This window comes from Podarcis bocagei (assembly GCF_964188305.1).
Source record: "Podarcis bocagei genome assembly, chromosome: 4".
In the NCBI taxonomy this organism is placed as follows: Eukaryota; Metazoa; Chordata; class Lepidosauria; order Squamata; family Lacertidae; genus Podarcis; species Podarcis bocagei.
This window is the reverse complement of record NC_138128.1, coordinates 85,860,409-85,885,517: the sequence shown is the minus strand read 5'-3', so window position 1 is coordinate 85,885,517 and position 25,109 is coordinate 85,860,409. Positions and strand designations below refer to the sequence as shown.

The following is a 25,109-nucleotide window of genomic DNA, read 5'->3' as shown; positions in this document are numbered from 1 at the left end:
GGGCTACCTTTGAAGGTGACCCGGAAACTACAACTAATCCAGAATGCAGCAGCCAGACTGGTGACTGGGAACGGCCGCTGAGACCATATAACACCGGTCTTGAAAGACCTACATTGGCTCCCAGTATGTTTCTGAGCACAATTCAAAGTGTTGGTGCTGACCTTTAAAGCCCTAAATGGCCTCGGTCCAGTATACCTGAAGGAGCGTCTCCACCTCCATCGTTCTACCCGGACACTGAGGTCCAGCACCGAGGGCCTTCTGGCGGTTCCCTCACTGCGAGAAGCCAAGTTACAGGGAACCAGGCAGAGGGCCTTCTCGGTAGTGGCGCCCTCCCTGTGGAACACCCTCCCACCAGATGTCAAAGAGAACAACAACTACCAGACTTTTAGAAGACATCTGAAGGCAGCCCTGTTTAGGGAAGCTTTTAATGTTTGATGTATCATAGTATTTTAATATTCTTTTGGAAGCCGCCCAGAGTGGCTGGGGAAACCCAGCCAGATGGGCGGGGTATAAATAAATTATTATTATTATTATTATTATTATTATTATTATTATTATTATTATTATTATTATTATTAATAATTTATTATTTATACCCCGCCCATCTGGCTGGGCCTCCCCAGCCACTCTGGGCGGCTTCCATAAAAACCAAAAATACAGTAAAATGTCACACGTTAAAAACTTCCCTGAACAGGGCTGCCTTAAGATGTCTCCTGAATGTCAGATAGTTGTTTATCGCTTTGACATCTGCTGGAAGGGTGTTCCACAGGGCGGGCGCCACTACCGAGAAGGCCCTCTGCCTGGTTCCCTGTAGCTTTGCTTCTTGCAGTGAGGGAACCGCCAGAAGGCCCTCGGCGCTGGACCTCAGCGTCCGGGCAGACTGATGGGGGTGGAGACGCTCCTTCAGGTATACTGGACCGAGGCCGTTTAGGGCTTTAAAGGTCAGCACCAACACTTTGAATTGTGCTCGGAAACGTACTGGGAGCCAATGCAGGTCTTTCAAGACCGGTGTTATATGGTCTCGGCGGCCGCTCCCAGTCACCAGTCTAGCTGCCGCATTCTGGATTAGTTGTAGTTTCCGCGTCACCTTCAAAGGTAGCCCCACGTAGAGCGCATTGCAGTAGTCCAAGCGGGAGATAACCAGAGCATGCACCACTCTGGCGAGACAGTCTGCAGGCAGATAGGGTCTCAGCCTACGTACCAGATGGAGCTGGTAAACAGCTGCCCTGGACACAGATTTGACCTGTGCCTCCATGGACAGCTGTGAGTCCAAAATGACTCCCAGGCTGCGCACCTGGTCCTTCAGGGGCACAGTTACCCCATTCAGGACCAGGGAATCCTCCACACCTGCCCGCCTCCTGTCCCCCAAAAACAGTACTTCTGTCTTGTCAGGATTCAACCTCAATCTGTTAGCCGCCATCCATCCTCCAACCGCCTCCAGACACTCACACAGGACCTTCACCGCCTTCACTGGTTCTGATTTAAAAGAGAGGTAGAGCTGGGTGTCATCCGCATACTGATGAACACCCAGCCCAAACCTCCTGATGATCTCTCCCAGCGGCTTCATATAGATGTTAAAAAGCATGGGGGAGAGGACAGAACCCTGAGGCACCCCACAAGTGAGGGCCCAAGGGTCTGAACACTCATCCCCCACCACCACTTTCTGAACACGGCCCAGGAGGAAGGAGCGGAACCACTGTATAACAGTGCCCCCAGCTCCCAGCCCCTCAAGACGGTCCAGAAGGATGCTATGGTCGATGGTATCAAACGCCGCTGAGAGATCCAGCAGAACTAGGAAACAGCTCTCACCTTTGTCCCTAGCCCGCCGGAGATCATCAACCAGTGCGACCAAGGCAGTTTCAGTCCCATGATGAGGCCTGAATCCCGACTGGAAGGGATCCAAATGGTCCGCTTCTTCCAGGCGTGCCTGGAGTTGTTCAGCAACCACTCGCTCAATCACCTTGCCCAGGAATGGAAGATTTGAGACTGGGCGATAGTTGGCCATCGTGGCCGCATCTAAAGATGGTTTTTTAAGAAGCGGTTTAATAACCGCCTCTTTCAGCGGGTCTGGGAAGGCTCCCTCACGGAGGGAAGCATTCACCACCCCACGAAGCCCATCGCCCAGTCCTTCCCGGCTAGCTTTTATAAGCCAGGATGGGCAAGGATCCAGGAGACAGGTGGTTGGTTTCACTCGTCCAAGCAGCCTGTCCACATCCTCGGAGGTAACAGATTGAAATTGATCCCACTCAACTTGACTAGACAGAACTCTAGCACTCTCCCGCCCCGGCCCTGCTCCCACGGTGGAGTCTACTTCTTCCCGAATCTGGGCGATTTTATCTGCAAAAAACTTTGCAAAATCATTGCAGGAGAACATGTGGCCCGTACTGGGCCCCGATGTTGCAGGTGGTTCCGCTAAATTGTGAACCACCTGAAAAAGTCTCCTGCTGCTGTTTTCTGCAGATGCAATAGAGGCGGTGAAGAAATTCTTCTTCGCCGTCGCTATCGCCACTTGGTAGGCTCGACGTTGAGCTCTAACCTGTGTCCGGTCAGATTCGGAATGAGTTATCCGCCACCGGCGCTCTAGCCGTCTCAACGATTGTTTCATTGCCCTCAGATCCGTGGAAAACCACGGGGCTGTCCGGGCTCCATGCAATCGGAGAGGGCGCTTCGGAGCCAAACAGTCAATAGCCCTGGTTAACTCCACATTCCAGCGGGCCACCAGGGAATCGGCTGAAAGGCCATCAACATGGGATAAAGCATCCCCTACCACTCTCTGGAAACCATTTGGATCCATTAAGTGGCGGGGGCGGACCATCCGAATTGGTCCCACCTCCCTGCAGAGGGGATGGGTCGCAGAGAAGTCCAGTTGCACCAGGAAGTGATCTGACCATGGCACTTCTTTCATTTCACTTTTACTTAGTGTCAGATCACCAACATCCATAGAGGTAAACACCAGGTCCAAGGCATGTCCACGGCTATGGGTTGGGCCAGACTTATTCAGGGACAGCCCCATGGAGGCCATGCTTTCCACGAAGTCCCGAGCGGCCCCTTGTAAGGTCGTGTCGGCATGGATGTTAAAATCCCCTAGGACGACCAGGCTAGGTGTCTCCAGGAGAACATCCGCCACGACCTGAAGCAGCTCGGGCAGGGAATCCTTGGTGCAGCGGGGAGGTCGGTACACCAAAAGGAATCCTGTACTGCCCCTATTGCCCAACTTCCAGAACATGCACTCAGAAAACTGGGTCTTCCCAATAGGACGCCTGGTGCAAACTAATGACTTCCTAAAAATCACTGCAACCCCCCCTCCCCGCCCACGTGACCTGGGTTGCTGTGCGTAAGAGAAACCTGGTGGACAAGCAGCGGCAAGGACAGGCCCATCTGCTTCATCCAACCAAGTCTCTGTTACACATGCCAGGTCAAATCCTCCATCCATGATCAAGTCATGGATGGCAGTGGTCTTACGAATCATTGACCTGGCATTGCACAGCAGCACCTTCAGGTCACGTGGGTATCCCTTGCTGATTCTAGTATCCATCCGGACAGGACCAGACCCGGAGGCAGGGATAGTCCTCAGACAACGACTAAACCTGCCTCCTCTGTAATGACATGGTCTGGTCTTAGCGTAACTCCTCCTCCTACCCGTGATCACTGAGATCGGTTGTCCCAGTGCATCCCCCCCTGTGGAACATGCCCCAGCCATTTTGTGGGCTGGGGCCCACTCCCCGGCAGCCCTGAACCCTCCCCCTAAAAACAAAATAACACCTTAAACAAACAAACAAAACCAATAAAACAATACAAACAAAAAAATGTAAAAATTACAAAAACATCAAAATAAAAAAATAATAATTCCCCAAGCCCAACCAAACATCCATCCCACCCCCACCCCCCACATACAAAAAATCCAAAGAAAATTTTTAAAAAACATTTTAAAAACACTCTGTGCCTCTCCGGCAGTAACAACTGTCCTAGTGAGGCCTGTCAGGCCCCGCCCCGGGCCAGGTGGTAGGTGGCAGGGAGGAGCAGGGCCCTCAGGCACTCACTCAGGGGACTCCTCCTGGGCAGCAGGCAGCAAGCAGCACGCAGTCCTTGTGAGGCCCCAGGCCCCGCCCCAGGCCAGATGGTAGGTGGCAAAAGCAGGGCCCACAAGCACTCACTCAGGGAGTCTTCCTGGGCAGCAGGCAGCAAGCAGCACGCAGTCCTTGTGAGGCCCCAGGCCCCGCCCCAGGCCAGATGGTAAGTGGCAAGAGCAGGGCCCACAAGCACTCACTCAGGGAGTCTTCCTGGGCAGCAGGCAGCTAGCAGCACGCAGTCCTTGTGAGGCCCCAGGCCCCGCCCCAGGCCAGATGGTAAGTGGCAAAAGCAGGGCCCACAAGCACTCACTCAGGGAGTTATTATTATTATTATTATTATTATTATTATTATTATTATTATTATTATTATTATTATTAATATATGTATATATGTATATATATACACACAAGCTCTGCTCAGTTAATTCTAGCAACCAGAGTTTACGCACGAAATTCTGGCAACCGATCTTGAAGCTGAAAACTGGCTTGGCTTCTTTTTTCTGGTTAGTTGGCAAATCTCACAGATACTAGTAGCCAGGGACACAGTATAAAACAATTTAATACTGTACTGTAAGTTTCTGAGCAAACAGACAAGTAAATGAAATGTTTTTAAAAATCAAATCCCCCACCATTTTTTTTTATATTTCTCCCCCTTCCTCCTTGAAATTTTCCATATTCATAACCAAGAGAATGGATGTAGCTGTGCCTGTAACACGCTGTGCACTTTCCAGAGAGTTCTGTGGTTTTAACCAGGCTCCTCTGCCTCAAACTGACAGTAATTAGGATTATTGTAATAAAGGAGACCCTGAAGAATATTAAATGGAGGTCTGTGCTGAAATACGCCTGAGCGTTAGTAATCAGGCTTACGGATTTCAAGTATTCATTTGGAATAAGGAAAGGCCAGTACACACAGACTTTAACAAAATGTTGGGAAAGGAGAGATCTGTTCAGACATGTTGAATAAGGTTTCTGTATGGATATAGTAAGTGCTGCTTGCAAAATGTGTCAGAAGTAAAAATTCTCCTCAGTCAGTTTGATATCAAATGGCTTCACTTCATGTTACTTGAGGAGAGGCTATGAGGGCTTTCCAAAGGACACAGCCAACCCTATCATTCAGCAGAGTGAAGTGGCAGACTTAATTTGGCAGATTTTGAAGGACCAGCAAAGGCCAATAAATTGCAATTGTTAAGTTTATCTTATCTTTTTCCAGACTGAGGGACCCATTTGAATTTTCTGTCACAGACATAGAAAGATATCGACCTGTTTTCATGGAACACAGAGAAAATTAAATTTGGACAGCCAGAAATTTCACTTGTTTAGAATATAAGACCCAGACACACTTAGAATCACATATTTTCTGAAATCTGAAGTAACGTACAGTAATGCTTAGATGGGAGGTAGAGAGAACCCAGGACACAGAAAGGAACTTCAACACAATTCCATCCAGGCTTTTGTAAACTAACATCTAGTATGCCAGGAAGAGTATAACTTCCCAGTTTGGATTGGCATTATTCCTTTCTCACAGTCCCCAGTAATATGGGCATAATATTGGCCTACTCTAAGCGGGACACGGGTGGCGCTGTGGTCTAAACCACTGAGCCTAGGACTTGCCGATCGGAAGGTCAGCAATTCGAATCCCTGAGACGGGGTGAGCTCCCATTGTTTGGTCCCAGCTCCTGCCAACCTAGCCGTTCGGAAGCATGTCAAAGTGAAAGTAGATAAATAGGTACCACTCTGGCGGGAAGGTAAATGGCGTTTCTGTGCGCTTCTCTGGTTCACCAGAAGCGGCTTGGTCATGCTGGCCACGTGACCCAGAAGCTGTCTGTGGACAAACGCCGGCTCCCTTGGCCTATTGACCAAGTTGAGTGCTGCAACCCCAGAGTCGTCTGCGACTGGACCTAACGGTCAGGGGTACCTTTACCTTTACCCTATAGCTCTATTGTAAAGGTCACTGATATTGTATCCCCTGAACTGAATGAAGAGGTGCAACCTCTGCACCTATGTCGGGCTCAGTTTTGGCTTTATGGAAATACTGAAATCTGATTGAAATGGACAAACTAACATAAGAAATTCATAGAAAAAGGTTTGGTACAACACAGAACATAGTAGCATGCCTTTATTGTTCCTTGGAAAGTGTCTTGGCATCATGTAAGACTGGAAAGAAGATCACTTCTGTAAATCCCTGTAGCTTAATTTATTAGGCAACTCTGTGTTACTTACAACTTCTATTTCTGCTGTGTTTCTGCTTTAAGAAAAAAAAGGAAAAAAAAGAAAAACCAAGACCAAACATAAAATCGGACTTATAGGATACACATTTTGGAAAGCACTAACACACATAAGCCCTCATTCATCTCTCTTTATCCATACCCACAAACCAAACTTGAATCAAATGTTGCAACAGCTGTAATTCTGCCTCCTGCATCTCATCGAACATTTAGCATTAAATGACTCAGTTTTGAGTGCAGGTAGATTGTTCTCACGTGGCTAGCACACGAAGCAGTATAATCTCCCATCTATTGACATTTGCAGTGTAACTTGTTGACGTGACAACACCATTTATCATTATGTTTGTCAAAAACAGTGGCTGCTAGTGCCATGCTAGACCATTTCAGGGGTTGTCTGCTATTTCAGAAGCACAATTTTAACATTGCATTTGCTTTGTGGTGCTAAACTGCGGGCGGGTGTTCTGAATATTGTTTCCCCCACTTTTTTTGTGGACAAAGTAAAGCAATCCTCCCGTGTGGCCCCTGACCCTCAGAAACAGACCCTATTGTGCATTTCAGCTGCTGTTTTCCATGGATATGGAAGCATAGGACTTGTTAACTCTTTCTCCTCCTCTTGTGCAAAAGAGCTCTGGCAGACTTCCGTCCTTCTATATGAAAGTGAGCAGCTAAGGGAAGAACTCTTGTAAAGCTGTTTTAGGATTGCCATATGCCCTCTTTTTCCAGGACATGTCCTCTTTTGCATGGGTAGAGTTGTCATAGCGATCCATAGTTAAAAGTAGAAGTTGGCAAAGGTGTCCTCCTTTTTGCTCTTCAAAATATGGCAGCCTATGTGTTGTTGCTTTTCACAGGCGGTAAGCTGGGGACTAAAGAGCCCCTGATCTGAAAGTGTCAGTGTTGCTGGCCCTTCAGCTCTTGCTCAGTTTAAAATACGGCCCCTGTAATTGACAATACAAGACATGTTAGAATAAATTAGGCATAATTTCCTTGATGCATTAGTATAGAATGGCAGGAAGCAACATCAGAATTCAGCCCCCGATTTTTAATATATTGCTGAGTCAGTGTGGTGTAGTGGTTAAGAGCGGTAGACTCATAATCTGGTGAACCAGGTTCGCTTCCCCGCTCCTCCACATGCAGCTGCTGGGTGACCTTGGGCTAGTCACACTTCTCTGAAGTCTCTCAGCCCCACTCACCTCACAGAGTGTTTGTTGTGGGGGAGGAAGGGAAAGGAGATTGTTAGCCGCTTTGAGACTCCTTAGGGTAGTGATAAAGCGGGATATCAAATCACGGTCCTGGAGGTTCTGCTAAATATGATTAGAAGGGACCATTTGATTAAAGGTATAATGGTCGGAGCTAAACAATACAAACTGAAAGCCTTTGCAGATGACTTAGTATTGACATTACAGGAGCCAGAATCTAGTACTAAAAGAGTATTAGAACTGATTCAAGAGTTTGGTCATGTGGCAGGATTTAGGTTGAATAAGTTAAAAACTAAAGTCCTTGAGAAAAATTTAACAACGACTGAGAAAGAGAGATTTCAGAATGAGACAGGTTTAACAGTGGCTAAGAAGGTGAAATACTTGGGGATTAATATGACAGCTAAAAATGGGAACTTATTTAAAGACAATTATGAAAAATGTTGGTCGGAGGTCAAAAAGGATTTAGAAATATGGTAAAATCTGAAGCTTTCCTTGTTGGGTCGAATTGCTGTTATAAAGATGAATGTATTGCCAAGAATGTTGTTTCTGTTCCAATCATTACAAATTTTAGATAAGATGGACTGTTTCAAGAAGTGGCAGAGAGACATTTCTAGATTCGTCTGGCAGGGCAAGAAGCCCAGAATAAAATTTAAAATACTAACTGATGCAAAAGAAAGAGGGGGATTTGCCCTGCCAGACCTTAAACTCTATTATGAATCAGCGGCTTTCTGCTGGTTGAAAGACTGGCTGCTTCTTGAGAACACAGACATTTTGGACTTAGAAGGCTTCAATAATGTTTTTGGGTGGCATGCATACTTGTGTTACGGCAAGGTTGAAGCGCATAAAGCATTTAAAAACCATATTGTCAGGAAAGCACTGTTTAATGTCTGGACAAGGTATAAAGACTTACTTGAAAATAAAACCCCAAGGTGGTTGTCACCAATGGAGGCAAAGGCCCAGAAAAGGCCCAATATGGAGGCCAAATGGCCAAAATATTGGGAGATTTTGGAGCAAGAAGGAGACAAATTGAAATTGCAGAGCTTTGAGAAACTATAAGATAGAGTGTGAGATAGGCTTCATTATTACCAAATAAGAGAGGTATATAATTTGGATTAAAAAATTGGCTTCCAGGTGGAAAAATCAAAGTTGGAAACAGAACTGTTAGATCCCAAAACTAAGAGACTTTCAAGAATGTATAACTTGCTGTTAAAATGGAACACTCAGGATGAAACAGTTAAATCTGCTATGATTAAATGGGCACAAGATGTTGGGCATAACATTATGTTTGCTGACTGGGAACAGTTGTGGAACACTGGTATGGAATTTACGGCATGTAATGCCTTAAGAGAGAATATTATGAAAATGATATATAGGTGGTACATGACACCAGTCAAGCTTGCAAAAATCTATCATTTGCCCGATAATAAATGTTGGAAATGTAAAGAAACTGAAGGTACATTCTTTCACCTTTGGTGGACGTGCCCAAAGATTAAGGCTTTCTGGGAGATGATCTATAATGAAATGAAAAAGGTATTTAAATATACCTTCCTGAAGAAACCAGAGGCCTTTCTCTTGGGCATAGTCGGCCAATTGGTGCCAAAGAAGGACAGAACTTTTTTTATGTATGCAACAACAGCAGCAAGAATATTGATTGCAAAGTATTGGAAGACACAAGATTTACCCACACTGGAAGAATGGCAGATGAAGGTGATGGACTACATGGAACTGGCAGAAATGACTGGCAGAATCCGAGATCAGGGAGAAGAGGTGGTGGAAGAAGACTGGAAGAAATTTAAAGACTACTTGCAGAAATACGGTAAAATTAATGAATGTTAAAGGGATGTTGGATTGAAAATAAGCAGTATTGGTAAAAAGATTAACAAGAATATGTAAATACGGATTGACAATGGTTGAAAATATATAGTTATATATAGGTTAAGATATATATAATAGGTTAAGATATTGAGTAAAGATAAATGATAGAGGGTAAGGATTTGCTGAATTAACCATGTGAACTGGAATACAAAAAAGGGTGTGTGTGATGAGGTCAGGAAACAAGTAATTGAAATATAAGACATGAAAATATTGATTTCTTTTTACCTTTTTTTTTACTTTTTATGTATTTTGTCTTTGTATTTTTGTATCTTTTCTTCTTTTATTATTGTTATTTTTTATTTTTTATCTTTAATTTTGTAACCTTTTATTGTCGGCAAAATTTCAATAAATATCATTTAAAAAAAAAGCGGGATATCAAATCAAAACTACAACTACTACTTGGACAATGATATGTCTGGTCATGGAGGAAACCATGAATGTTTACGTTCTGATTTATGACCCAGTGCTGTGTTGGGTTCTTTGTTCAGATTCACTAGTACCCTTGTTTTTGTTTTAAAAAGAACTACAAGTTTCTAGTCCCCGAGGTTGTTGGTAAAAAGCAACCAGGAAATACCAAGCTGAAACTCTGAACTAAAAGGGTCCTGAAAGGGATTTGTGGTCACCAGACGAAGATACGTTGCCATTTCTGAGATCCCAGGCTTGGAGGCAGAACCCCTCTATAGGCTTTATAGAGGTTTTGAAAGGAGCACTCATAATATCATGCTGACATGCAGCCTAATATATTACCCAGGATTGTGTATATGGTTCAGAAGGGCTTAGGAATGTGCAACATCAACCCATGTGATTGACTAGCAGTACAAAGCCCCTGGATTTGTCAGATTAATAGGAGAAGCCTCACCTCCTGCCCTTGTTTGGTCAATAGAGCAGCTTATTCTGCCTTCTGGACTCCAGCCTGTCCCAAACCCAGCAGTTGATTGAGAGCAACTTGGTCCAGAGAACATATACACCAGATCTGGTTCTAAGTATGGCTGTACCCAATCCGGGCCAGTCCCAGACAACGCAGATAATAATTCCAGGAGTTACAGCTGTGGAACTTTCTGTTTGCATTTTAGGTGCAGTGCTGGATCCTCTGTTGTGGTTGAATCTCAAGGTTGCAGCTGCCACTAGGAACAGCTTACACAAATTGCACCTGCTCTGGAAGCTGTGATCACAAGTGCTTTGCAGTTTGCAATACTGAAGGCTGTTCACTTGGGAAAGTTTGTGCTGCGGTTTGCACCAGTCGTTCATCAGACACGAAGTCTGAGCAGGGCGAAACTGAAACAAGTTGAGTTTAACAGGTATCCAGTGGCGTAGCGTGGGGGGTGCAGGGGGGGCCGGCCGCACCGGGCGCAACATCTGGGGGTTAGGGTTAGGGGGCGCAAATCCACGGGTTAGGGGGCGCAAATCCACGGGTTAGGGGGCGCAAATCCACGGGTTAGGGGGCGCAAATCCACGGGTTAGGGGGCGCAAATTACTTGCCTTGCCCCGGGTGCTGACAACCCACGCTACGCCACTGCAGGTATCCATGTTCCAAGTGCCATCAAGTGGGGTGGGATGTGGTTTTGAACACGGGCAGTGGAGGAGAAGCAAGGTAGGTCTCTGCCCCAGGCTTACAATCCACAAGTGGTTTCTGGAGCAAGAATGCAATGGGAAAGGCAGCTGTAACAACGAGTGAATTGAAGCAAATGCACTTGTGCTTGTGGATCAAGACCAGGGCTTAAGCAAGGGCTTCACGGAAAGGATGGATAAAGTGGGAAGAAACAGAAAGATGAAATCCTGTTAGAATAGTCCTGTGGTCCTGTGCGGCATCAGCAGCTCCTTCTGAAATCCAATCTACTTAATTGGGGGAGCAATTTTTGATGTGTTGGGGAGTGAAAGGATAAAGGACAAAAACAGGAAATATGTACTGTGCGCATTCACACACAAGGAGAGTCTTCCTGGACTGGAGCCAATGCAGGCCTAATCAGGATGTCAGTTGCATTCTGGGGAAACTGCCGCCACTTTTTAAAATGTTTGATCGCAAAAATGAGAGCTAGAAACTTGCTATTTTAAAAAGGAAAGCTGGGGTTTTCATGGTTCTGGTATATTCTTTGCAGCTAACCCAGTTTAATGGTGTGATTCTGGTAGTGTAGAAAACTAGATAGGATGAAGAGTGCTTTGTGTTTTTGTGCTGTTTTATCAGCCGTGACCCCCGCTAATTGATTTACGAACCTCGATTAGCGGTTTATTGCTGCCCGGCACGCTTCCACTCCAGCTTCTCTCCGTCACGGCCCAGCAGAGCTTCGCACAGCGGTGTAAAACTGTCACCTGCTTGATTCAGCTTTCAGACAAACACACAGAGTCCCGTTTGTCTCTATACAGCATTTATTTCCAACATCTCAGGTATTTCCAGGGCTATTAGCAGCCATACCAAGACCACGTCTTTTCCCCACAAAGTTCACATAGTGGGACTGACAAACTTTGCCCGAAGCTCCTCCCAAGCTTCTAAAATTGACGTCAGAATGGTGAGGCATCATGGGAACAACTTAACCTCTTAAGTTCCAACTCCAACACCCCCCCTTGCATCACATTCTGACAAGACCCTCTGAGTTCAACACCTTCCCCTTTGCCTTGTGCCCCTTCCCGGCATCTTTCCCAGGCACCTGTTGAACCCCTTCAACACTCCCAGAATCACACTGTGCGACACTTTTCCACGCACCTGTGACCTGATACCCTACTGACCCATTAGGGCCAGCAGTTGTGTCTTCTCCGTCAGACGTTTCCCCCTCTGACTTGACAATCCTTCCGTGAGCTTTCTCCATTACCGGAGATGAAGCCTCACACCTGGACACTCCTTTCATAACCCTTGGAGATGCCCAAACCTGCCCTGAACCCTGACCCTGGACCTGGTCCCCATCACCGGGATCTGAACCCTGATTTTGGACCTTGTCCCCGTCACCGGGATCAGTCTCTGCCTCCCTCTCCTCCCCTTGAGGAGACCTTGCACCCGTCACCTGGTGACGTATTCCCTTTTCCTTGAAAAACGTCTCCAGAGCAGACCCAGTGAACTGTGACCCTCGGTCGCTCTTGAACCTTTGCACCCTGGTGGAGAACCTTCGTTCCACCCCCGCAACCCATTCCTTGATCAGTTGCGTCACCTCCCCCTCTGATTTGAGAGAGAAACTCCAGCCAACCTGGCTGTGGTCACCTGTCAGCGACAGCACATACCTGGCCTCACCCAGACTCTCAGACCTCTTGGGTCCTGACAGATCTGTGAGAACCAGCCCAAAGGGCTCTTTGGTTACCCTCCCAAACCCGGGAAAACCAAGCACCTTTGCACCCTTGCATGCTCTGTACCCTTGGGACCTCCTCCCACTTTTTTTTTGCACCTGTGCAACTTTTGCACATGACTGGGAACCTTAGCACACTGCACCTGTGCTTTACCAGCATTCCCACAACCCTCCAGAGGTGTCTCCAGAACAAAGACGTTGTTCTCCCTCTGCACGTTGACCCGTTGTCTCCCTCCTCTGAAAATGGAACAGGTGTCATTTTCAAAACGAGCATTGTATCCCTGCTTCTTTAGAGCTGATACATATAAAAGACAACACTTCAGTCCCGGCACAACGTTGAACTTTTGCTTCTCCTGGAAAGAAAAGAACACGTTAGCCATCACACCACAGACTGATTTTTGTGTTCCGTCTGTGAACCTAACAGTCATCCCTGTCAAAACAGCCCTGCATTTCCGCAGCTTCCCAGCAGATGTCTCTGGAATCAAATCGCAATTAGCAGCAGAGCCAATAACAACACTCTGCTCTGGCCTTGTCCCACGAGTCTCTTGCTGGCACCTGGCACGTTCACCAGTCTCAGTCTCACGCCTGGTTGTTTTTCCAAACCAGTTGCCATGGAAACCCGACTGGTTCCCATGAGAATTCAGCAGTTTGACCTTGGCAACATCCTGTCTTGTCTCTCTGCTCCGGTGGGGGCAATCTCGACGCAGACGTTGAACTCCAGTGGAAAAACACTGCCTGGGACTTCTCCCAGCTGGCCTGGCCCTCCTTCTTCCGGAAAAACACCCCTTGCCAGATCCGCCCCCCCTGAACTGCCGCTTCATCCCAGCAGGTTCAGTGGAAAACTTTTTAAACTTGCCTTTGGAACTTTCCGCCCCCCCCTTCTTGCTCACTAGCACTCCTTGAGGCTAAAGCATCAGGAACAGGGGCTCCAGCCGTCTTTAGGCTTCTGTATTCCTTCTCCAGGGCTCTGGCCTCCTGCTGAAGCTTCACAGCAAACACAGCAGGACATTTCCAAGTGCCAATAGTCCCTTTGCCCCCCTCTGGGGTCCCACAGCTTTTCCCAGCTGTGCACTGGCTTCCACGGAGGTGGTCAGCGCCATCTTGTCTTTTTGTTCTGTAGCAGCCATCTCCCGGCCCTTGCTTTCCGCCTCCAGCCTCACAAACACCCTGGAGCGCTGAACGGCCTCTGGCTTCCTGGCACCCAGAACAGTAGACTTTAGATCAGCAGCCAGGTTGCCCAACTTCTTAAAGTGAGCCTCCCACAGTCCTCCAAGACCTGGCTGCCTGCCATTGTCTTCCGTTCCTCAAGCTGTTCAAACGTAGCTTGAATCACTTCCTGGCCATCTGCCAACTTCCCCCGGGGCCCAGCGTACTCACGTAAACAACCAGCCGCTCTTCAGCTCCCGGTCTAGCAGATCAGCTCCTCTGGCTTTTCACGCAACACAGGCACTCTCTGCGGTTTGCAGCCAGCTGCTTTCAAACTCCGCAGCTGCTCCTTTGCCTCTTAACACCAGGCACAAAGTCCTTCCGCCTCCTGCCGGCCCCCTGCTCGACACCGCAGATCAAAGCTCCCGACAGTTTTACAAGCGGTGATGACCCATAACCTGTGCTGTTTTATCAGCCGTGACCCCCGCTAATTGATTTACGAACCTCGATTAGCGGTTTATTGCTGCCCGGCACGCTTCCACTCCAGCTTCTCTCCGTCACGGCCCAGCAGAGCTTCGCACAGCGGTGTAAAACTGTCACCTGCTTGATTCAGCTTTCAGACAAACACACAGAGTCCCGTTTGTCTCTATACAGCATTTATTTCCAACATCTCAGGTATTTCCAGGGCTATTAGCAGCCATACCAAGACCACGTCTTTTCCCCACAAAGTTCACATAGTGGGACTGACAAACTTTGCCCGAAGCTCCTCCCAAGCTTCTAAAATTGACGTCAGAATGGTGAGGCATCATGGGAACAACTTAACCTCTTAAGTTCCAACTCCAACAGTTTTCTTGGCTCAGAAAAGCTCCCCCCCAACAAACTGGTTGGACTTAGCGAGGGAATTGCCCACTTCACTTCTTTCTGATAGAAGTGAAGATTCAGACAAAAATTGATCTACATCTGCGAATGAAAAAAAAAAAAGGTCTCCCTTTGAAACAAAACAATGCTAGGTATAATAATGAGATTATACCATGATATTAATTTACAGCTATTGGAGAGGAGTTTAAAGTAACTATTTTAATACAACGTTCAGCGTAGAACACGATCTGTTATTTTTAAATTGGTTTCCTTCGGGTGCCATTTCATTGTTTGAAATGAGCAGTTTTAACAATTACACTTACCAGAGCAAATCACACACCTGATTTACAGCTTAAACTGTTAATTTGCCATGTTTGATTGTTCACATTGGCTGCCAATTACTGGACTGTAAATTCACTGAATTCTTTTTCTTTTCTTTTCTTTTCTTTTTTCTAATGGTTGCGCTGGCACCCAGGAAAGAGAAAACTCAGCTACCAACAAATCATCCAGACAGAACCAGGGCCAGGAGTTGCGCTTGTGCCAGAAAGTCCCAGCCAGTAATGTGGCAGCCAATTGCTGTATCTCTTTTTTGGATCAGTGGCCCTTAATACTGTCAGTAAACACTGACCATGTTGACATGAAGCCTTGGCAAAGGTTGGGGTGGTGGGTATCAAATGGTATCACTGTTAAAATGTTGCATCCTCCAGTAGTCTTGCTAGAAAGGGCAGGCAGCTGGCCATCTGTTCTGAGGAAATACCCATTTTCTATACTGCAGTGACCTGGCCCATGACTTACTTTCTCAATGTTATGTATTGGGTTTAACACATTTTATGTTACAAGGCGCGTTCTAACCAATCACATAAGCATTGGTAGACAAACTTTCTAATGGCAAGTAAGCGCATGCACTTTCAACTGTCAACGGTCAGTTCATGCTGGGGTTTTTTATTGTGTAGTCCTGTGAGTTCGGTTCTTGTTTTCCTATGAGTAAGCTGTTGTCACTGACAATGTTGAATAAACGTAGTTGAGGAACTTATACTGCCTTGGGCTTCTGACTTCTTCCGAACATTTAACACTCAGCATGCCATGAGGCAGCTTTGAGTTTTGAGCCTCATACAACCACCAATGGTGGAAAGAGGAAGGTCCTGGTTGGCTTATTGAGCTGGTAATGTTTATCAAGCCCTCAGCGGCCTGTGTGAAATTTGTTGGCTTATAAGAGGTGTCTTGTTTGGTCAGACCGTATTTTCCAGAACCTCAGAAACCAGCAAGCACCAGTTTTGTATGTCTTAATAACCTAGGTGGACCATCAGAAACTGACCGAAGGTTCTCCAGTCATATTTGGGGGTATTTGTGTGTTATTGGGTTATTGTTCTTATTTTGATTTTATATATTGTGATCTTTTCTGTGAACCGTCCTGAGACCTCCGGGTATAGGGTGGTATATAAATTCTAATAATAGTAATAATGGTAATAGTAATTTCAGTCCCTCACTATGTAAACAGATAAAACATCATCTTATGAAACACAGGTTTGACCATGGGATAAGTTATGTTATACTTCCCCTTGGTATGCAGATGTGGGTGTGATTCTTGTTTCTGCACAAGCATTAATGTCTGGTGTGATTTGGTTTTGATTTTAAAGCACTGCTTTGGGTTGTGCCAAAGAGTCCCTTTTGTCATACTGGGCTTTTTCTGCTTCCAAGGCTTTTCAAACTTTTTTTCCTACCCAGATGCACCTGTTCTGCACAGAGCAGCCACAGTGCGCTATTTGGAAGTGCTACCTCATTAACAAGACAAGTTATAAACATGCACACTTCGGTCCCAATGCTACTGCTTTGACTTTTAATAGAACTTCTCTGGTGTCATGACACTTTTCACTTTAATTTCATTGGGAGTATATACACCCACCCACCCACCAGCATTTCATTCATTAACCCACTTTTACAGATGTTAAAGTGGCGTGGCTATGTGAGCAAAGAATGATGGAAAAACTTGGTGGGATTCTGAGTCACCTGTTGGAAAATCAGTGATGTATACAAGTCATCCCAGGGTTGATTCATGCACATGACCACGTACCAGAGCTGACCAGCACAAATTGTGGCTAAAATGGCACCCTATGTGCAGTTCCATAATTCCTTCCTCTGATATAATTCAAACCCAAGGCAGCCGGGGGCTGAGTGAGAGATGGGAGGTTAGGGAAGACCTGGCAATTTCCCAGCTCAGAATCATTTCTAAAACTTCTTCACCTGCAGGATGAACAGCAATGTGGGGACATATGGGGCTCTGCATCTTTTCTCAGTTAGGTGAATAACATATAGAGAAAGAGATGAAAATAGACTAAATAAGAAGGGCTTCAGTAGCCTTTTCCATACACCCCTCCTGTCCTGTAGCCAGTCTAGGACTAGTTTTGGTTCAGAAACAAAACCATGAAGGAACACACCCAGCCAACATAACTCCATAGTTTGAGCCTATATGTGCTTGTTGTTCCTTCTGGGGACCTCCACCATTACTTGCTTTTCAGCCCCGGTCCAGCCATCTTGATAAGCATCCCAACATGGCCGCCAAGGCCATTCTGGTTGCCTAGCAACCAAAGGGAAGTTGTTCTCCCTTCCTTAGGACCAGCCACTGTTTCATCAGGTGGGAGAACTGCTGAAACTAACTGACCAATCCTAACTGGTCTTGCGTTTTGTGTGCTTTCAAACTGTCCTGAAATCCAATGATATCGGGCATATATATAATGTCAAGCAAATCCTGACTTAATCCTCATAACGGCACACTCGATGTAAAAGAAACCACGAGAAAGCAGAACGGAGAGCTCATCATGAGCCATGGTGCTGTTGTCTTCTAATTCCTGGACAGAAAGGCCATTTTTAAATTGCTTCTATCGTTGTTCCCACAGGGAATTCACTGATGTGTAATTCTGTAGGGGGGACAGGAATTGCTTAAGAGAGAATTTACCACACTCCGGTCAAACTGCAATTTCCTGGACTCTTTGGGGGAAGACACAACAGTTAAACTTCTATAAAAATGATATGCCCCAACTTTAATGAAGAAGGGTTTCATGGCAATGGACTGAAATAACCAGCTCCTTTCCTATTAGCACCAATTTTAGTAAGCATTATCCTAGTTTTGTCAAGTGGTTGACTGCAGGCAAATTGCTTGAGGATTTACCTCTGTTCATTTGAATTATCAATATTGTCATTTATTTTTGCTTCTATGTTGTGATGATGGTGATTGATGATGATAATAATATATTAATTTATACTTAATTTACATTCCAAAATGGCTCCTTACTGGTTTAACTATAAAATCAATATATAACTAAAGCACACAATAACAAATCCCTTATAGGCTTTTAAGCAGTTTACGGAATATAAAAACCAGTTCCGGAAACATTAAAATAAACATGACAAAACAATCATATTAAAATGCTATAGGTGTGGAAAATGTATAAAATAGGCTTCTTCTACACCAGGTTTTGAATGTGTGGCTTTGACCACACTGTGTATCAGTCAGCAAAATTAGAAGGTGGCAGTGTGAGCAACAAATCTTTTTATTTGCTTAGTAATAATGTTAATAATCACATATAGTTATTTAAAGTATGCCATGGCTCCCATATCATTATCTTATTGTCTGCTTTTCCAGTTAAAGTATCCTAAAGATTATACACCATAAACATAAAAGAACAATAAAAAAGTTTCTTTTTCAATATATAACTATACATTCCACTTAATTTTCAAAGCAACTCAGAGGGGGGAGGTTGCAGTCCAAAATACTATCAACCTACTGACTTATCCCCACCACCAACAATAAAAGAATGAATCCTAAAACAACTTGAAAATAGAATTGATCAAAGCCTGAAATCACAGTTTCAATAAAAGAGAAGCAAAGTTCTCAGTGCAAAGAAGAGTACAGTGGTACCTCGGGTTAAGTACTTAATTCATTCAGGAGATCTGTTCTTAACCTGAAGCACCACTTTAGCTAATGGGGCCTCCTGCTGCTGCTGCGCTGCCGGAGCACGATTTCTGTTCTCATCCTGAAGCAAAGTTCTTAACTCGAGGTAATATTTCTGGGTTAGCGGAGTCTGTAACCTGAAGTGTATGTAACCCGAGGTACCACTGTATTGTATTATCTTCAAGTTTCTGAAAAGAATTATATCCAGTTTTACATGGCATATGCCCCAAACATTATGTCTTGTTTTTAAAACCAGCCTCTTCACCAATGGCAAGATTTTGTTTAAAACCTGAAGCACTATTTCTGGGTTAGTGGGGTCTGTAACCTGAAGCGTATGTAACCTGAGGTACAACTGTAAATGGGACAATTCATTGTTCACAGCATGCAGAAAAGGCCCTCTGGGAGAGGAAGATTTCCACCTACAGCCTGTGTAACTTTTCAGCTTTGTTTTTGAACTGCAGAGTTTTTTTTAAAAAATATTTTATTAAGGATTTTCTTACTGCAGAGTTGAACATTGTCTCCACCTGCCAGTGCTTTGAGGATGTTCCATGAAACTAGGTAGAGTCTGCCCACTGTGCTAGGGGTAGGGGGAAGAAAGTGTGTCGCCACATTGCCTAGGCAACTGGACAATGCTCGCACTCTCCCTGGGCAGTGTCGTGAGGCTGCAGCCATTGTGGGAAGAGAGTGAGCATCACTCTGTTGCCTAGGCAACAGGGGGACATCACTCTTACTGGGTCAAAATGGCACAGAGGACCAGAGAGAGAGAGAGAGAGAGAGAGAGAGAGAGAGAGAGAGAGAGAGAGAGAGAGAGAGAGAACAAATTGAAGGAGCAACAAGACAAAATTGTTGTGTCCCCCCGAGGGGGCAGGCATTTTGCACGCACACCGTTTGCGTTTCAAACCATTTTAGTCGCAGGCCCAGCCCTAGAACTGCGCCGGCAAATAATATATATTTAAGCCAGCAAGGTAAACGAGCGACATAGGCAATGAGTTCATGGGGTAGTAGCAAGCGGCCTCCAGCAGGTGGCACTGTTTGGTGAGTTTTGCCCCGTTGCCTTTATTACCTAAATACATATTAATGCTTTGATAAATGATCTATCCCCACCCCCTAATAACCTCTTCCTGGAAATATTAAGCAAGCTGTATTGTATAAACCATGTATTTGCAGAAAACCTTTTATTGGAACTTCCCATATATATTAGCACACATATCCACAGGTACTTTCCCTTTGCTTTCTTAAGGGAAGAGACAGCATTGCTTTGTGTGTCAATTGCTGAATCGACAAAAGATCAGGATGCTTTGTAATGAGTTGGAAGGGCAAAACATGCCTGCCTACCTCAGAAGGGCTTGACAAGGCTTAATTAAGTTTTGTCAAAGTGCAGGCTGGGGTGAGGTGGGCAGTTCAGCATGTGGTGCAGTTTTTAATGTACCTTGCATATTCCTTTTCACGTTTGCATGCTTTATATTTCTTTGTTCTCCTCTGAAGTCATTTCCGCTGCCAGCTTCTTGCGAGGACGGTGGTGAACACGCTAACTAGCAGATACTGTGGAACAGGCTCGTTCATTTCAATTAGAAATCTGCCGCGCTAAAAGCACCCCTACAACTCAGTTTACACTAGGTTCATGCCAGTGTCTCCACCATGACCTCACCTAAGGAATATGAGGAACTGTAGCGTGTTTAATGTGTTGAGAATTCTCTGTTGAAGACCTCCAGTTTCCCTTAGAGAATGGCAGTTCTCAGGGTTCTCTTGGCAGAAGGAAGGGCTATTACATCAGGCACGCGGGACCCGCAACACCATGTTGCAGCATGGAATGCAAACCCTTCAACATTTCTCGGACAAAAACAGGGACATCCTATTCCATAGTAGTAATCGTTTTATTATTTATACCCTGCCCAAGTGACTGGGTTGCCTCAGCCACTCTGGGTGACTCCCAACATATATAAAAACATAATGAACACATTTAAAAACTTCCCTATAAGGGGGCTGCCTTCAGATGTCTTCTAAAGGTTGTGTAGTTATTTATCTCTTTGGCTCAGGGGCCACGTAACTCCATACCCTCCAATATTTCTCTGGTGAAAACAGGGACGTCCTAAGGAAAAGCAGGACATTCCAGGATCGAACCACAAACCAGGAAGGCTTCTGTAAATTTAGGACTACTGTCCCTGGAAAATAGGAACACTTGGAGAGTCTGGAAATGGTTCTGTGTGGCAGAAATGGCAAAACTTACCGGAAGAATAAGAAATCAAGATAACATTTTTTATTATTATTATAAAAGAATGTAAATGGTTTATTGAATATTTGCAGATAAATTGTAAACAGATAAAAACATTGGTAGGATTATTGTAATAACCTGCACTTTCATAAGAGTAAATATATTTAAAGAAGATGAATAAATGAGCAAATTAAGTTATTTTGGAGATGCCGAAGATATTAAAAAATAAATTTAAGGAAGCGCAGAAAGAGGGGGAAGGAAGTCAAGCTTTGAAATGTCAAAATGATTGTAAAATTAGTGAAATGTATAAACTTGAAAAGTATAAATAAAAAGATAGAAAAGAAAGAAAGAAAAGAAATGGTTCTGTTCAGAGCTCCGGTGAGTCAGCCAAGCCTTTTTCCTGGACACGCCTTTTCATACCCCATTCTCCCTAGGTTTCTTGTTTTTATTCCCCCCCCCCTCTCCTTCAACAGACACCATTCCATGGCTACTAGCAATGCTCAGTCCTCAGGGGGCAGTTCCCCCCTGCTTTGCATCCCCTACCCAAAGTGGTTTTGTCATTCAGCAAACCTTGCAGTTCCTCCATTCTTTTTTCCCCTCCCCTGCCCACCTGGTTTCTACACCCCCACAACCAATTAGCATTTTGTGCTGATTGATCATGCTTAGTTCTCACTGGAATGGCACTCCCCCACTCCCTTTTTAGGACTTCGATCCATAACTATTTTAAGTTGGGAATTTATGCCAACTGATTATTTGAAAAAACCACCAGCACCAAATGAAATAATGGGCAGGATTTGAAATTTGAGCAATGGGAATTAATGATAATATATGTCACAGAGGAATATACATTAGGTGAAAAGTTTGATATTCTGCAGTATATAAGAGGGATGGGTTATAAAAACAGCAAGGAAGGTGGGAAGTCAAATTGTTAGAGTAATGTATAAGAAATTTGAAGTCTGAAAACAATTGGTTAAAGTTATGACAATCTAACAACCACAGCCACAACAACCACAACCACAACATCAATGGATTTGATGCCAACTGGACATCATTCCAAACAAGTATTAGTTTGTTTTAAATGTAGACACTGCATGTACTCAGTGGCGTAGCGTGAGGGGTGCAGGGGGGGCTGGCCGCACCGGGCGCAACATCTGGAGGTTAGGGGGCGCAAATTACTTGCCTTGCCCCGGGTGCTGACAACCCACGCTACGCCACTGCATGTACTGGGACAGTTTCCTGCACAAGACCCATTGACATCAAAGGGGACTCCTCAAAATCATGATAGAGTTTAATTGGAGGTTGCACAGAATAACATCCCAGTGGATCAGCTTTCTCCAGTCTGGTACCTTCCAGATGTTGTCAGCAACAATTTCCACCATCCCTGGCCTGCCTGGCTGGAGCTGATGGAAGTTATCTAAAACATCTGGAGGACACCAGGTTGACTGCAATGGATTCTGCCCCAAGGGTCATTTGTTTTCAGCATTCATAAGCATTCTCAAGTATATATGGACTGCAGAGACAACAGTAATTAATCTCTGGAGGGCCGAGTAGAACGGACTTGGAACATTATATAGCCAACGCCAATTTTTATAATGGAGTTACAGACATGGAAATGGAATGGGGAAAAGCATTTCCAGCATTTTATGTGAATATACTCTAATCCAGTGTTTCCCAACCTTTTTTGGGCAAAGGCACACTTGTTTGAGGAAAAAAATCTCACGGCACACCACCATTACAGCCCCGTGACGTCAGCGCGCAGCGTCACGCCGGGAGGGACGCACGAAAGTGAAAGTTTTCAATTTTTTTTCCCTCCCCCTTGCCGGGGAACCTCCAAGCTTTGGGGGTGGGGGGGAGGAGGCAGCAAAGCGAGGGACTGAGGGACGGCGGCAGCTGAGGCGGCGGCGGCTGTTGTGGTGGTGGCGGCGATAGCGGGCGGAGGAGGGGGCGGCGGCGGGGCCGAGGTGGCCGGCGGCGGCGGGGGAGGCGGCGGCGGGTGGAGCAGGAGGGCGGCCGAGGCCGGTGAGGGAGTAGGGTTGCCCGGGGCTTGAGGAGCCGTCGCTGGGAGTTGCTGCTGCTGTTGTTGCTGCTGCTGCCCGGACATGCCGGCCTCCTCCTCCTCCGCTGTCTCGCGCTCCTCCCTTTTGCACGCGCTGCCCCGCCGCCGCCCCATTGGCTGGGTCCTGTCAGCTGATCCTGTGTGTGTGTGAGGGGAGAATGGAGAGAGAAACCTCGGCACCACCACCGCGGAGCCGCCCCCGGCTCGACGCGGATCCTCGCCGTCGCCGCCTCTCACCGCCCGACTCGCCCGCCTCCCTCCCACGGCACACCAGCCAACTTCTCACGGCACACTAGTGTGCCGCGGAACACCGGTTGGGAAACACTGCTCTAATCTATCATCTATCTATCTATCTATCTATCTATCTATCTATCTATCTATCTCTCTCTCTCTCTATCTATCTATCTATCTATCTATCTATCTATCTATCTATCTATCTCTATCATCTCTATCTCTATCTATCTATCATCTATCTATCTATCTATCTATCTATCTATCTATCTATCATCTATCTATCTATCTATCTATCTATCTATTTTTAAGAATTTTCAGTGAGAAGAATAAAGTAAAAGGAAATGGAAAAAGCAAGAAGGAAAGCAAAAATAAAAATAAAGCAAAAGAAAAAAATACTTGAAATTTTGATACAATACAAAATATTGGTGTCAGGGAACTGCCATCGGAGCTTGAGGCGGAGGGAAGGCTCCAGAGGGATGGAGGAGAGGGTCCCAGTAGGGAGAGAGGCAGCCCATCTGCTGGGGAAGGAAATCAGCATAACACCAGTGGAGAAGGGGGGCAGATGGGGGAATCGGAGAGGAGGCTCCAAGACTCCTCGCCGGAGACCAGCGGAGAGAGTAAGGGTACTCCGCTGCCCACACCCTCCCTGCGCAGAAGACTTCCGCGCAGGGAGAGTAGGAGGAGACTTGGCGTCAAACAACTTTTATGCTGGAAAAGGTTCAAGAAACGCCCACTGATGGATTTTGCCAGAAAGGGTTTAACCAGGTAACCTCGCCAGCAGTGGTGGCAACTTACGCACGAGCAACCCCTAAATCCATTACAATCGGTATAGAAGTACAGTGGTACCTCAGGTTACAAACACCTCAGGTTACAGACACTTCAGGTTACAGACTACGCTAACCCGGAAGTAGTACCTCAGGTTGAGAACTTTGCCCCAGGATGAGAACGGAAATTGCGTGGCAGAGGCGAGGCGGCAACAGGAGGCCCCATTAGCTAAAGTGGTATGTCAGGTTAAGAACAGTTTCAGATTAAGAAAGGGCTTCTGGAACGAATTAAGTTTGTAACCTGAGGTACCACTGTAATACAGTTATTCCAACTAATGAAAAATTACTAACAAGATAGTACAGTGGTACCTCGGGTTACATACGCTTCAGATTACATACACTTCAGGTTACAGACTCCGTTAACCCAGAAATATTGCTTCAGGCGTAGAACTTTGCTTCAGGATGAGAACAGAAATTGTGCTCCGGCGGTGCAGCAGCAGCAGGAGGCTCCATTAGCTAAAGTGGTGCTTCAGGTTATGAACAGTTTCAGGTTAAGAACAGACCTCCGGAACGAATTAAGTACTTAACCTGAGGTACCACTGTATAATTTTTATAAGTGCATTTTTATAAATGCATTCCAAATTTCATTGTATTTATTATGCACAGTCTACGTCTATCAGCAATCTGTTTGTATATTGCAAGCTTTGTCATATCTTCTACCCACTGCTCAATATCAGTCTTTTGACAGTTGTATTGGTGCAAAGAGCCCATCTACATAGGCCCGCTGTCAAACCCCATGTGGTTGGTATATGGCTTAAAATAATATTATCACCTGAGAATTTCAATTCCCTCCCCAAGGTAGTATTTATACAACCCAATGCTTTCCTCCAAAAATTCGTAAGCCTCGAACATTGCGTGAATATTTGCATCAAAGAGGCATTGTTGTTATTCTGTCTTCAGCAACATGTTGTTGCAGATAATATCTTTCTCTACAAACATTTCAGAGTCCAATGGATTCTAAATAATATTTTTGTTTTATAAGACATAAACTTATAATCTAACGACACATGAGGTACAGAAGCTAAAATATTGTCCCACTGCTTAGGTAAAATAGGAACCTCCCATTCTTTATCCCATTTATTTCTCAGCTACTGTATTTCAGATTGATTAACTGAGACCAGATATCTGTAGAAAGCAATCACTGAGTTTTTAGTCTCACAGGATATAACCAATTTCAACGTGTCTTGATTTTGGT

At 45.4% G+C, this 25,109-nt stretch overlaps 1 long non-coding RNA gene across 1 annotated transcript; it reads right to left on the bottom strand.

The window, feature by feature from the left end:
* Window positions 1-17,456: 17,456 nt before the first annotated feature.
* Window positions 17,457-19,053, bottom strand: LOC308585513. The gene is made up of 2 exons (XR_014007457.1): window positions 19,012-19,053; window positions 17,457-17,554 (listed from the first exon to the last, which is right to left on the bottom strand). It is a non-coding gene; the product is annotated as an uncharacterized lncRNA (long non-coding RNA).
* Window positions 19,054-25,109: the final 6,056 nt, after the last annotated feature.